The sequence below is a fragment of the Thunnus thynnus genome, chromosome 3 (genome assembly GCF_963924715.1).
Source record: "Thunnus thynnus chromosome 3, fThuThy2.1, whole genome shotgun sequence".
Lineage (NCBI taxonomy): Eukaryota > Metazoa > Chordata > Actinopteri > Scombriformes > Scombridae > Thunnus > Thunnus thynnus.
Window position 1 is genome coordinate 37,347,133 of NC_089519.1, and position 14,664 is coordinate 37,361,796.

At 38.1% G+C, this 14,664-nt stretch overlaps 1 protein-coding gene and 1 pseudogene across 1 annotated transcript in view; both read left to right on the forward strand.

The window, feature by feature from the left end:
• Positions 1–14,664, forward strand: part of LOC137180378 (E3 ubiquitin-protein ligase TRIM21-like) — an 81,677-nt gene that overhangs the window by 48,443 nt on the left and 18,570 nt on the right. The window lies entirely within an intron of this gene.
• Positions 3,458–9,008, forward strand: LOC137180502 (E3 ubiquitin-protein ligase TRIM21 pseudogene; annotated as a pseudogene).

Sequence of the window (14,664 nt, forward strand, 5' to 3'; positions counted from 1 at the left end):
CAGTGATGAACAATATATCAAGATTTATTTTCATCAGATGTAATGATGCAGCCATAACAGTCATGATATCCTGAGCTTGAATATTTCACTGTGTGTTATTTAGCTTCATGGTTTGAACATGAACAGAAAGAGTAGAGTATGTGTCTCTGTTACAAAGGGTGAAAATATGTTATGTTATTTTGAGGCTACTTAGACATTTTCAGGGGTTTAAGAGGTTTTACAATCAAATATAACATAACTGCTGTCTGTAAGTATCAATGAGAAGCAAAGAATCACTGAAACATGTTGACATGTTGTTCTATAAAGTGTGATGATTGTAAATGTAAAACCAGACTTGTGTAGTTTGTGTTCCTCACAGTAAGAACATTTACACAAATAAATATAATTATATGGAAGCAGTTTTGGTGTTTTCAGTTGAGTTTGTTACTGATCAGAACACAGAAATGTACTGTTTTCCTCTTTGATGATGATGAGTGAAGCAAAATATATACATTTCATTTTAAAGATGAAGCTGCAAGCAGTGAATCTGTAGGCAAGTACAAGAGTGCATCAGGCAGAGTTAGTGCACACACACTAGATACACTAAGGACACTTTAAATTCACCCAAATCATGAAAACACATATTTTATTCTATAAATTATGTTGGTATTCAGCCTCCCAAGTTGTGAGTGAAATCGCCGTCTCTGCGTTTTCTGCCTCAATACAAATCCAATGAAGGTGAGAACTATGTGGTTTTGATTCTCGCTGCACTGAAGAATACAATGAAAGTCTCACATATGCACTTGGTAGTAGTAACATGGATATTACCTTTAAGCTTGTCTAAGCTGTGTTGTAGTGGTTCAGTGTCTAAAGTGACAGTCAGGTGAGGCAGAAAGTCCTTGTAAAATCTAGATTATCCCAGTTTTCACCTCCACTTGGTGGAAAATGGGGTCAGAACCAGAATTTACTTTAAATAAAAAGGAAATACATCATATAGATTAGTCGATTTATTGATTGCTAGAAAATCAATCTGCAACTATTCTGATAAATGATTATTCGTTTAAATATTTTTTTAGGCAAAAATTCCAAACATTCTCTAGTTCAAGACTTTGCTGCTATTTTATTTGTTTCACATTATAGTAACCCTTTACCCTTTTTTAACCCTTTCTCCTGTTGTGCTCCCAATTGGTAATTTCTCTCTAATTTCCATTAATCTCCCGATTTCATAGTGACACAAATCAAATGGATATTTCTCAGTTTCTCTGTGGGTTATGTGTCATGGTACCTTAACCAGCGTGCTGTGGTTGTGTAAAACATACCAGTGTTGTGCTTGTTGAACAGGTGGTTTGACTTATTGGCTTTTTACTTGCAACAGTTTTGTTGCACTTAAAGTAACTAGTGTAGTTGTCGTCAACTCCAGTAAAATGTTGTTATCATCACCTCAAAATCTGCTTCCATCCACTCTATGCATTGTGTCTGTGTGCTACTTGTTGGCACCTACATCCTTTCAGACTTGAACTTAGCTTTATGGCACTTCATGGTGTTGTTCTCTCCTGACTAGATTCTTACTCGTGTTGTATCAGCTCTCAGATGTACATTGCTTCGGATAAAAGTGTCTGCTAAGTGAAACTGTAAATTGTAAATTGTATCTGTATGTGCAAAATGTTTATAGGTGTGTGTGTCCATGTGTATGCGCATAGTCTTTATGAGTATGCATGAATGTTTATCTATGTGTCTCTGTTCCTCTATCTGTGTGTACATGTCTATGTGCATGTGTGCGTGCACAAGTGCATGAAAGTCACTGAGGTTTGCACAAGTTGTATGTGTTTCCCCCCTGTGTCCAGCAGAGGTCAGCAAAGTTCTTGTGATCACCTATAGCTCTCTGCATGGTCAGACACCTGCCTACATTAGAGATCTACTGCAGCCCTGTGTTACCATTATTTTCTATTTATTTTGTGTTTTATGTCTGTATGTTTATGCTTTATTTCCTCTGTGAAATACTTTGTGACGTCTCTGTTCTTGAACAGTGATATGTAAATAAAATTACTTATGTACTTCTTTGTCATCCCAAAGTATATATTGTAGGACTGACCTTTTTGTGAACAGTGTTCTCTGATAAACTAACGCTGCTGAAAAAGAAGATAAAAGAAGTAAAATGTCTCCCTAAAGATTAAACTCATTCTGTGCCAGATGTATGTGACTATGATCATGTCTAAACCTGAAGGAAGAAAGAAAACCTCACAACAAGCTGCAGTAAGAGGTGGAGCAACGCAGCAAAGAGAAGAGCTTCAACACCACATTCCTCTAAATGAAACTAAAAGTTTGTCAGAGACACAGAGGAGCTGCAGACCACACAACTGTCTCTGTTTTCTACGTGTTTACTGTGTTTCAACAACCAGCTTTACCACAAAACTCACCGTTCTTCTCAAACAGATAGTTACACTTTTCATTTCACACTCACAATTTTAAAATACATGTAGGCTAAGTCAGACCCGTCATCAGAGGAAATTTATTGTAACGTCATCTGATTTTGGGCATGTTTCTTTTAAAGCTTAAATATATTGATTATCTATCAACAACAATATCTCCATTATATTCCAACAACTTTACCTGCTGCACCTGTTGGATCATTATCTTTATGCAAGTTTTACATTTTTTTAGCATAAGAGTTCTCTGTAGTATTGAGACATGGCGTTGAATTCAGTTTGAAAGGAATCACTTCCTTAAATTTAGCTACAGCACTATCAGATAGACTAGTGAAGACATCCTTGTCTGGTGGTGTGTAATCCAGTAATAAGAATTCAACAGTTATTAAGTAATGGTCTGAAAAAATAGGAATTTGTGGAAGTTACAATCTGCAATGTTTTGTGTGCTCTTTTTGTGGTAAGAATCTAAGATGTATGTATAAATCAGCTTTATTGGACAAATATGTTTATGCGTACAAGGACTCTGATTCCAGTTTCTAATGGCTCTCAGTGTACTTACACATTAAAATATTCAGGAAGATACACATTGAAAACAGGTCAAACAAAGATAATTGAACATATCACTGTTGTGTACAAGCACACGGGTGAAAAAATAGATACAAACATATAGAAACAACTAATGGACAACAACATACAATGTCAATATACATGTAAACTGTTTTTGTAAATTAACAAGATACAAATAGTGTAAAGGTGTACAAAGAGTGCAAGGAGAGCTGAAATAAATATTGTAATGGTAAAACAAAACAAAATTAAAGCTGCAAGCAGCGTTGGTCGGGACCTCGCACTCTGGCCCGTCGGGATCAGATCATTTTGCTTTTTAAAAATGAGGGATATTAAGTATGGTAAAACCAAAATCATCAACCCATTGCGGGCTGGATTCAAAATCACATCGAAAATCAAAGTAAACAATTGAAATCACAGGCTGATCCAACTCTTAATGTGACTCACTAGTGTGTTTGGCCCCAGTTTGTCTGTATGTACTCCCAACAATGTCTGGGCATGCTCCTGCTGAGTTCACGGATGGTGTCATGGGGGATCTCTTCCCAGACCTGGATCAGGGCATCAGTGAGCTCCTGGACAGTCTGTGGCGGTACTTGGCCGCATTGGATGCGCCGATACATAACGTCCCACAGGTGCTCAGTGGAATTTAGGTCAGATGAACAAGAGGGCCAGTCAATGGCATCAGTGCCTTCGTCATCCAGGAACTGCCTACACACTCTGGCCACATGAGGCCGGGCATTGTCCTGCACCAGGAGGAACCCAGGGCCCACTCCACCCAGAAAGCATACAGAAGTGGGCCACCTCAGGAAATGATATTGCACTGCTGGCCTTCTTCTGGTCCGGACAAAATGGATGTGAGCCTGAAGTGGCCTACATATGAAATAAGAAATATGGCCCAAATATCCCAAAACAAATGTGCGCCATTTTTGGCAAAGGTGCGGTGCTCTTGACGATGTGTAAACTGTATGTGACTCTAAAGCCGCCCATGTAATATATGGTGAATATGGCCCAAATATCACAAAACAAATGTGGGCCACCTTTGGCAAAGATATGGCCCAGTCGACAATAGTTAACGTGGGTGTAAACCAAAAGTAGGCCCGTTCTGGAAAATATACGACACAGTAAACACTGGCTAATCTGGAAGTGAGCCTGAAATGGTCCGGATATGATATGGAACATGTGGCCCAAATATTTTACAACAATCTGGGCCAGTTTTGGCAAATATATGGCACAGCCAGCACTGGCTAATTAGGGTGTGAGCCTAATATGGCCCATATTTGAAATGGTGAACATGGCCCAAATATGGTTGAACAGTATTGGGCCACTATAGGTAAAGATGCGGTGCAATTGGTGTTGACTAATCTAGAAGTGAGCCTGAGGTGGCCAACATAAAATAACAAATATGGCCCAAATATCCCAAAACAAATGTGGGCCATTTTTCACAAAGGTGCGGTGCTCTCGGCGATGTGTAAACTGGATGTGACCCTAAAGTCACCCATGTGATACATAGGGAATATGGCCCAAATATCACAAAAGAAATGTGGGCTACCTTTGGAAAAGATCTGGCCCGGTCGATAATAGTTGATGTGGGTTTAAACCAAAAGTGGCCCACATATGGTGCAGCAAATGTGGCCCGGTTATCTTAAAACATATCTAGGCCAGTGCTGACAAAGATATGGCACAGTAAACACTGGCTTGATTTGATGTGAACCTAAAGTGGCCAACATATGATATGGCAAATATGGCCCAAATACTATACAACAAATTTGGCCCACTTTTGGCAATTGCATGGCACAGTCAGCACTGGCTGTCATAGTGTGAGCCTAATGTGGCCCACATTTGAAATAGTAAATATGGCCAAAATATTGCTGAACATTATTGGCCACTTTAGGTAAAGATGTGGCACAATTGGTACTGGCTTATCTGATTGTGAGCCTGAAATGGCCCACATATGATGCAGAAAATGTGGCCCGTTTATCTCAAACATATCTGGGCCAGTTCTGGCAAATATATGACACAGCCCAGATAGGAAAATTGCTGTGGTCCACACCGGACACTTTCATGTGGCCCACATACCGCATGGAATGATGGCACTTGGGCGGTCCGCTCCTGTTTGCCAGATCTGGGCCACAAGCAAACCATAGCAATGCCACATGTAAACCAAAAACTAAACAAATAAACCAGATCTGGCCCATATCTTGACCACAGTTCATTTTCATTTTGGCCCCGATCGGGCCCACAGTCCATATTCTCTTCCGGCCCACATAACACATGAAATGATGGTGCTTGGGTGGTCCACCCCTGTTTGCCAGTATAACACCTCTCTAGTCTTCTGACCACTCAAAGCACTTTCACACTACGAATCACATTCATCCGCCCATCAGAGGAAACCTAGTCATTCACACACTGAACAATTTGGGGTTTCAGTATCTTACCCAAGGACACATCCCCTCTTTAGATCCTGACTCACTGATCCCAGTTATCAAACTTCAGGCCAAAGAAATGTTTCCCCGTTTGTAAATCTACAGTAAATGGTAGCAACCTGATCCAGATCACCTGCAATCATAAATCTTCACTGCAATCCACTCCGATTAAGATGGCATTAATCAACGCCTGGTCAGTGTGTAAGAAAACTTTTATACTAAGGGACTCTTTTGTATCTCATGATTTGGACTTTCTGTTTATTATGTCACGACCACATTTCATGGCTGAAGCGACAATACGTGTTGGTTTACTTTTAAACAGTCACGTTCTTTCTCTCTCAGATGAGGAAATGTGTTTTATTTCCTGTTTGAGGTCTTTTTCACTCTTCATGATGTGTCTCTCAGCTCATCTCACCTGCTCATAAAGACTCCACAGATTCAGTTCTCTCAGTCTGCAGGAGAATCTTCAATCAACAAGACTTCAGTCAGGAAAAAGACAGTTGTTGTTTCTTCGTGAGTATTAAAAACATTTCTGTCTCTTTAATGTTTTAGAGAGTGGTCGACCTCATTCAAGCTAATCAACCTATCTGACATGTCGTGGTGGAGTGTTGAGTCCTTTAGTATTAATGTCATTAACTCTGCTGAGACACCAGAAAGAAAGTTATCAGCTCTCTGTGGCTTCTTCACACCTTGATTTCACATGTGAATCATTATTTTGTGCAATACATTTGATTATTTTTTAATGGCAAAAATACAAACAGAAATACAGAATTCTGACAATTTATTAACAAGCAACTAACATTTCTAACACCACCCCCCCAAAACCAATTTACAAATCTGAACCAAGCCTTTAACCCTCAAACAATATCAGTCATAAACATTATTACTGTCCTTTAATTCTCACTGTGCTTACATCTTACAGCACAGATAACATGCAATACATTTATGATTTTGTAACGTTTCTGGTAGGTGATGTTTGGACTCAAAAGAAAGACTCAGCAAGAGAGTAGATAAGATACAAGTTTAAAATTAAAGCTGCAAGCAGCATTGGTCGGGACTTTGCACTCTGGTCCATTGGGATCAGATCATTTTGCTTTTTAAAAGTGAGGGATAAGTGTGGTGTGCTTTTATTTTGAAAGTTTGATTGACAGGATGAGAATTTTCTGCAGGGTGAGACATGTCTGTCTTGCTCACTCTTGTGTCATCAAAATGATGCAAGTTTTGGGCCCATTCACTTGAATTTCAATTAGTAAATTGAAAACTTTTGATGAGTTTGTGTGTAAAACAAATTATTTTCCTAATTTTCATCAAGTCTATTTTTTAGAAAAGGAAAGACTTTTAACCCACATGACCTGGTCAAAGTTTGATTGACATGTGTACTGTCAGGTGTGTAGAGACAATAAGTAACTGCAGCTGGACACAGAAAAATACTCATATATTTGAATGGAGAGTGTGAGTGAACACACACCTTTTTGAACATTTACTGCACTCCACATAGTTTTAGATACAAACTTCATTTGAACTTTAAATGAGTCACGAGACTTTGACCTACAAATCTTGAATTTACATGTTTTTTCTATCTTTTATTGTTTTTGAGATATTAGAGTGTGAGTTTTAAAGTCTTTTCTTGCTCCTCCTGTGATTTTATAATGAGTGTGTATTGCGGAATGTTTCACAGCACTGAGGGAGTGACATCACCAGGAGCAGTTGGAGAGGAGGATTTTAGAGTACGCCTCTTGTGAAATATCCTCATAAATCCCATTACTTTGGCCAAAGCTTACATTAAAAATCATATTTTTTGGAAGGAAATTTCGTTGCGAATCCATTGACACAGGTTTGAAAGTGGTCAGACTTATAGTTTAGACGTCAGAAGCCTCTGTTTGACACAAAGTTCATTCCCATAGATTGCCTCCCCATTGGTTTACATTGTAAGGTGTGATGTGGCACTGCAACTTTCAAGGTTTATTAAATCCAAATCGTTCGAGTTATTACAAAGTTTTTAACAACTTTTTTTCAGCACAGTGTCATAAGTCATCTATTAAAGTTTGAAGCCGATACCATTAACACCCTCGGAGGAGATAGCGTTTGTTCGGGGGCCAAAATTGGGGCAAAGTCTTATATTGAAAGGCTAATTGCGGACGTTCTGTTGGATTTAGGTCAGGGGTGTCAGTGTATGATTTGTAGGTCTTGATGAGATGAATAATTGAGTTTTGGTTTGATCTTTCTACGACATTCCTACGGGCCGTGGCGGCCATTTCAGTTACATAGGTGACGCTAGAGAGAAAATTTTGGCACTTTGGGGATTAAATTTTACATTTTATCAAATTTTTCACCAGACCTGATGTGTGTGCCAAATTATGTGAGTTTTTGAGCATGTTTATGGGGTCAAATTTAGGGTTTAAGTGGCGCAATAATAAAGAAAGAAACAAACAAACAAAGAAACAGACAAACACTACTGTTTTACAGTAGTCCTTGCCTAAGTGGAAATGGAAAGTCCTTCATGTTAAATATTCTGTGATTTTAACAGGAATAAACGAGGAGGACTGGATGAACACTCTGAGGTGCAGATAGCAAGCTTAACTGAAAGCCAGCAGCAGCAGCTCAAATCAACAAGCTGCCCAACCAGAAGTTCCCTGTGACGTCTGTACTGGAACCAAAATGAATGCCCTGAAGTGTCTGGTGTATCTGGTGTTTCTGGCCATCATCTGCTGTGAGGCTCAATTCAATTCAATAGCAAGACATTTGACATGTGTTGCCAAAGCACAAATTAAGATAACAAATAACAATGTTAAGGAATGAGTGACAATAGATAATGAAATAAATAAATGGAAAATGATATACATATATATATTATATAATTAAGTCAGTATTGGTAGAGCTTCAATGTGACAATGCAAGAAAAAAAACTGTTTAAAACTGTCTGTTTAGAGCCAAATATGTTTCTAATTTGTTAGCATGTAATATCATTCCAATAAGTGATGTCTGTTTCTTTTTCTTTGGTTTTTCTTTGGTTAAAGACATTTGGAGGAACCAACACCTCACTGTGGCTGAGGTCCAGCAGTATGCAGTGGATGTGACTCTTGATCCTGATACAGCATATCCTAAACTTATCCTGTCTGATGATGGAAAACAAGTAAATCATGGTGATGTGGTGAAGAATCTCCCAGACAACCCAGAGAGATTTTCGTTTTGTGCTAATGTTTTAGGAAAGCAGAGTTTCTCTTCAGGCAGATTTTACTTTGAGGTTCAGGTTAAAGGGAAGATTGAATGGGATTTAGGAGTGGTCAGAGAGTCGATCAAGAGGAAGGGAGACATCATACTGAGCCCTCGAAAAGGTTACTGGACTATAGTGTTGAGAAATGGATATGAGTACGAAGCTGGTAATGACCCTCCAGTCAGTCTCCTTCTGAAGCCTCGGCCTCAGAAGGTGGGGGTGTTTGTGGATTATGAGGAGGGTCTGGTCTCCTTTTATGATGTAGATGCTGCAGCTCTTATCTACTCCTTTACTGGCTGCTCCTTCACTGAGAAACTATACCCATACTTCAGTCCTGGTCCTAATTATGGTGGTATAAACTCCGCCCCTCTGATCATCTCTCCTGTCAATCAAACTGACTGATCTATTTTTTATGATCAGCAATTTATTAAGCAGTGAAGCATTGCCAATAATGTGCAGTATATACTTATTAAATTATAATTAGAGCATGAACAGAAAGAGTAGAGTATGTGTCTCTGTTATAAAGGGTGGAGTTATTAAAGTGAAAATAGATGTTTACTGGTATCTGTTATACTCAGTGATGTAGTGATAAGTTAATATTACTGTTAGTGTGTAAATTACTGGTCTATGGATGCAATTATACTGATATACAATTATTTTAGTGTCTTTAAGTTTTAAGTTTGGTTTGTAAGTTACTTGGCTGTGGGTATAATTCTATTGATCTCTATCAATATTAATAGTGATAGTGACTTTTTTCACCTTTAATTATGATAACAGACACATTTTAATAACATACAGAAGCTGAGTCATTAAACCATTTTACAGCTGAACAGGGTCAGTATCAGTAAACAACCATGTTCCTTCACAACAAATGAATACAGATATTTATTTGGTAAATGAGAGAGAATGGTCTACTCAAGTGAAATTAACATATTTTATTTGAAGTATACTAACATGCTGATGTATTAATACATTTCTATATCATGTAGAAATTGTTGATAATCCAACAATTCAAGCTGTATTAAACTTTTAAAAAGAAGAGGCTTGTTGTGTGTTTTTTGCTCAGTCTTGTCTTTAGATCCAGCCTCTTGATTGGTTATCCACCTTGGTTGTCTGAGCTGCAGGAGGATGCAGCAACACTCTGAGAAAGACATCTGGATGTTTGTTTCTTAACATGAAAGAAGAAAGAAACTATTGGCTCAAGTAATGAAGCAACATCACATCTCAGCAGACTTCTTTTCTGACTGTAAAATAATCTTTAAATATTGTTTTCTATCAGCTGTCAAATAGCAGCTCTTTATGCTAAAAACACCTGAAAATGAACACATGCAAACACATAGAAGGAGTTTTTACAATGTTCATGTAGAAATATTTCTCCTTCTAATGTTGTCTGGAAAAATATGGGTCACATCAATAAACACAATTATATTCTACATACTTAATAATCAGTCATCATATCCTGTAAACATTCATAAAATTTTACACTAAATTAGTCTATAGACTACATCAATGTGATTTCTACTGATCATTATCCAAAACATCATCATATCATGTGACACATGACTGGACATTCCCATTTCACCACTAAACACACAAACACAACTTGTAATGTTATACTTATAGTTATTACTGAATAGGTTTTCTTCCTAATCATATTTTTTTCTACTTGTCAAAATTAGCTCATGCACACGTTTGTGCTGCTAATACTAATTTAAATCAATCAAACACGCGATGCAGTACATGGCTGCTAATAATAACATTTTCTATGTCTTTTCAAACACTTTTTGGGAAACAGTCTGATTCTGTCGGTTCTCTCATTATTTTATTTTTTTAAAAATGTTCCAGTTGTATTTAATTGGAATTGATTAACTGTTTTTAAAATCTACATTGATTATAATATTTATAAAATTCAGAGTCTACTATTTTATTTTATTCTCTCATTATTTTATTTTTGATGTTTTATGTAAAGCACTTTGGATGGCTGGTCTGTGTTTAAATACCATAATTACCAGATAACATTAGTTATAAAAAGGTTTTCTGACAAGTTCATGACAGGTTGTTTTAAACATGTGACTTAGTCCAGCATTCAACTAAACTTAATTAAAATGTTTCCATAAAGATTAAACTAATTCTGTTCCAGATGTATGTAACTTTAATCATGTCTAAACCTGAAGGAGAAAACAAAACCTCACAACAAGCTGCAGTAAGAGGTGGAGCAACGCAGCAAAGAGAAGAGCTTCAACACCACATTCCTCTAAATGAAACTAAAAGTTTGTCAGAGACACAGAGGAGCTGCAGACCACACAACTGTCTCTGTTTTCTACGTGTGTGTTTACTGTGTTTCAACAACCAGCTTTACCACAAAACTCACAGTTCTTCTCAAACAGGAAGTTACACTTTTCATTTCACACTCACAATTTTAAAATACATGTAGGCTAAGTCAGACCCGTCATCAGAGGAAATTTATGCGCCATCATCTGATTTTGGGCATGTTTCTTTTAAAATTGAAATATATTGATTATTCATCCAACAACACTGATGAAGAAAGTTGAGGCATAAATGAGTTCATTAGTTCTTGTTGTGAGGGGCTGCTGCACCTGTTGGATCATTATCTTTATGCAATTTTAAATTGTTTTCAAAATTATTTTCTTATTAAACACATATTTACTGTCCATTTTCAAATAATTATTGCTGATATGATTATTAGGCTATTAGGCTAACTATTCATCAAACATCTTGCTTAAAAACAACAAATTCTAATTGGATTCTTGTACTGGAGCAGAGCTTGTTTCTGTCAATACTGGATTATGGAGGTATCCTGTATGCTGATGCTGCTGCCACTGAAACCTCTGGACACTAACTAACGCACTGCCATTAGATTCATTACAGCAGACCTGTATCTTAAGGTCTTGCTGGTACATAGCCTGTTACTAAAGACAGATTGATCACATCTAGTAAAGAAGTGCTAACTAAGGGTCCTTAAGCAGCCTAGTTGGGATGGGGTCTACAGGTTGGTGGTTTATATGAAGAAATCGTTGAAGTTAGTTCAGAAAGGTCAACTGGAGAAAAACAGTCCAAATATATGTCAGGATTTACAGCTGTTTCTAAGGTGCCTGTGTTTGGGGAGAGAACGGTGCCTGTTGAGGGCAGGAGGTGGTTAATTTTGTCTCTAATAGTTAGAATTTTATCATTAAAGAAGCTCATGAAGTCATTACTACTGAGACCTATAGGAATACATGGATCAATAGAGTTATGACTCTTTGTCAGCCAAAGTGCTGAAAAGGAACCTAGGGCTGTTTTTATTCTCTTCTATTAATACTGAGTAATAGGCGGCTCTGGCATTACAGAGGGCCTTCCTTTATGTTTTAAGACTATCTTGCCAGACTGAGCGAGATTCTTCTAGCTTGGTGGAACGCCAAATCCTTTCCAATTTTTGTGGTGTTTGCTTTAATTTGCGGGTTTGGGAGTTAAACCATGGAGCTAACCTCTTATGTTTTATTATCTTCCTTTTTAAAGGGGTGATGGAGTCGAGTGTTATTTGCAATGAGCCTGCAGCACTATCAACAAGATTATCACTTTGGAGGGACTAAAATTAGCATAAGAGTCCTCTGTAGTATTGATACATGGCAGTGAATTCAGTTCGAAAGGGATCACTTCCTCAAATTTAGCTACAGCACTATCAGAGAGACATCTAGTGAAGACATTTTGTCTAATGATGTGTAGTCCAGTAATAAAAATTCAAAAGTTATAAAGTAATGGTCTGATAAAATAGGAATTTTTAGAAGTTACAATCTGCAATGTTTTTGTGGTAAGGGTCTAAGGTGTATGTATGTACTCAGAATCAGAATCAGCTTTATTTTCCAAATATGTTTGTTTGCATGCAAGGACTCTGATTCCAGTTTCTAATGGCTCTCAGTGTACTTACACACTAAAATATTCAGGAAGATACACATGAACAACAGGTCAAACAAAGATAATTGAACATATCACTGTTATGTACAAGCACATGGGTGAAAAAATAGATACAATCATATAGAAACAACTAATGGACAACAACATACAATGTCAATATACATGTAAACTGTTTTTGTAAATTAAACAAACCCCCCAACTTGTGTTGGTTTCATAAGTGTTCACACCCCTAAACTAACACTTGTTGAAGCATCTTTTGATTTTATTACAACACTCTGTCTTTTTGGGTAAGAGTCTGTCAGCTTGGCACATTTCTTTATTGTTTTGCTTGTTTCTGGATGTTGTGTCCTTGTTTTACCTGAAAGGTGATTAAAATCTAATTTACTATAAGTATTATTTGCTGCTTGTGTTTTGACCTGCCTGCCTTGCCCCTCTGGATATTTGATGTTTGTCTCTTACATTTAGATTTGTTCAGTTTATACTCTGTGGTTGCTTGTGCTCATCATGAAAGTGTTTTAAGTTTTAATCAGTTTAGCGGCAGTTCACCTAAATAAAAGAAATCCTATCTACTTTCTAGTGGTGTCAGATTTGGTTTTATGTTGTTTTGAGATATTTGTCTCCGTCCTGATACGATGCAGTTTCTCTGTGTTGTTTTAATGTGTTGCAGCAGTCTGTGTGTCAGTTGCAGTAACAGGATGTGTTCATTGGAGAGATGAGATGACTTTGACTTTAACCTGTCAAAGTCACGTCCACATATCATGGCTGAAGCGACAATACATGTTGGTCTACTTTTAAACAGTCACGTTCTTTGTCTCACACGAGTAAATGTGAAGGTTTATTTCCTGTTTGAGGTCTTCATCACTCTTCATGTTGTGTTTCTCAGCTCTGCTCACCGGCTCATAAAGACTCTACAGATTCAGTTCTCTCAGTCTGCAGGAGAATCTAAACTGCTCAAAAAAATTAAGGGAACACTTAAATCACACATCAGATCTTGATGAACAAATTATTCAAGTTGAAAAACTTTACTGATGTACATTGTTTAAACTATTGGGAAGAAAATGACATAACAAAGGTCAATGAAAACCAAAATCATCAACCCATTGCGGGCTGGATTCAAAATCACATCGAAAATCAAAGTAAACAATTGAAATCACAGGCTGATCCAACTTGCGTGAATTTTATCACAGCAACTCTTAATGTGACTCACTTGTGTGTTTGGCCCCAGTTTGTCTGTATGTACTCCCAACAATGTCTGGACATGCTCCTGCTGAGTTCACGGATGGTGTCATGGGGGATCTGACCTGGATAAGGGCATCAGTGAGCTCCTGGACAGTCTGTGGCGGTACTTGGCGGCATTGGATGCGCCGATACATAACATCCCACAGGTGCTCAGTGGGATTTAGGTCAGGTGAACAAGAGGGCCAGTCAATGGCATCAGTGCCTTCGTCATCCAGGAACTGCCTACACACTCTGGCCACATGAGGCCGGGCATTGTCCTGCACCAGGAGGAACCCAGGGCCCACTCCACCCAGAAAGCATACAGAAGTGGGCCACCTCAGGAAATGATATTGCACTGCTGGCCTTCTTCTGGTCCGGACAAAATGGATGTGAGCCTGAAGTGGCCTACATATGAAATAAGAAATATGGCCCAAATATCCCAAAACAAATGTGCGCCATTTTTGGCAAAGGTGCGGTGCTCTTGACGATGTGTAAACTGTATGTGACTCTAAAGCCGCCCATGTAATATATGGTGAATATGGCCCAAATATCACAAAACAAATGTGGGCCACCTTTGGCAAAGATATGGCCCAGTCGACAATAGTTAACGTGGGTGTAAACCAAAAGTAGGCCCGTTCTGGAAAATATACGACACAGTAAACACTGGCTAATCTGGAAGTGAGCCTGAAATGGTCCGGATATGATATGGAACATGTGGCCCAAATATTTTACAACAATCTGGGCCAGTTTTGGCAAATATATGGCACAGCCAGCACTGGCTAATTAGGGTGTGAGCCTAAAGATATGGCACAGTAAGCACTGGCTTGATTTGATGTGAACCTAAAGTGGCCAACATATGATATGGCAAATATGGCCCAAATACTATACAACAAATTTGGCCCACTTTTGGCAATTGCATGGCACAGTC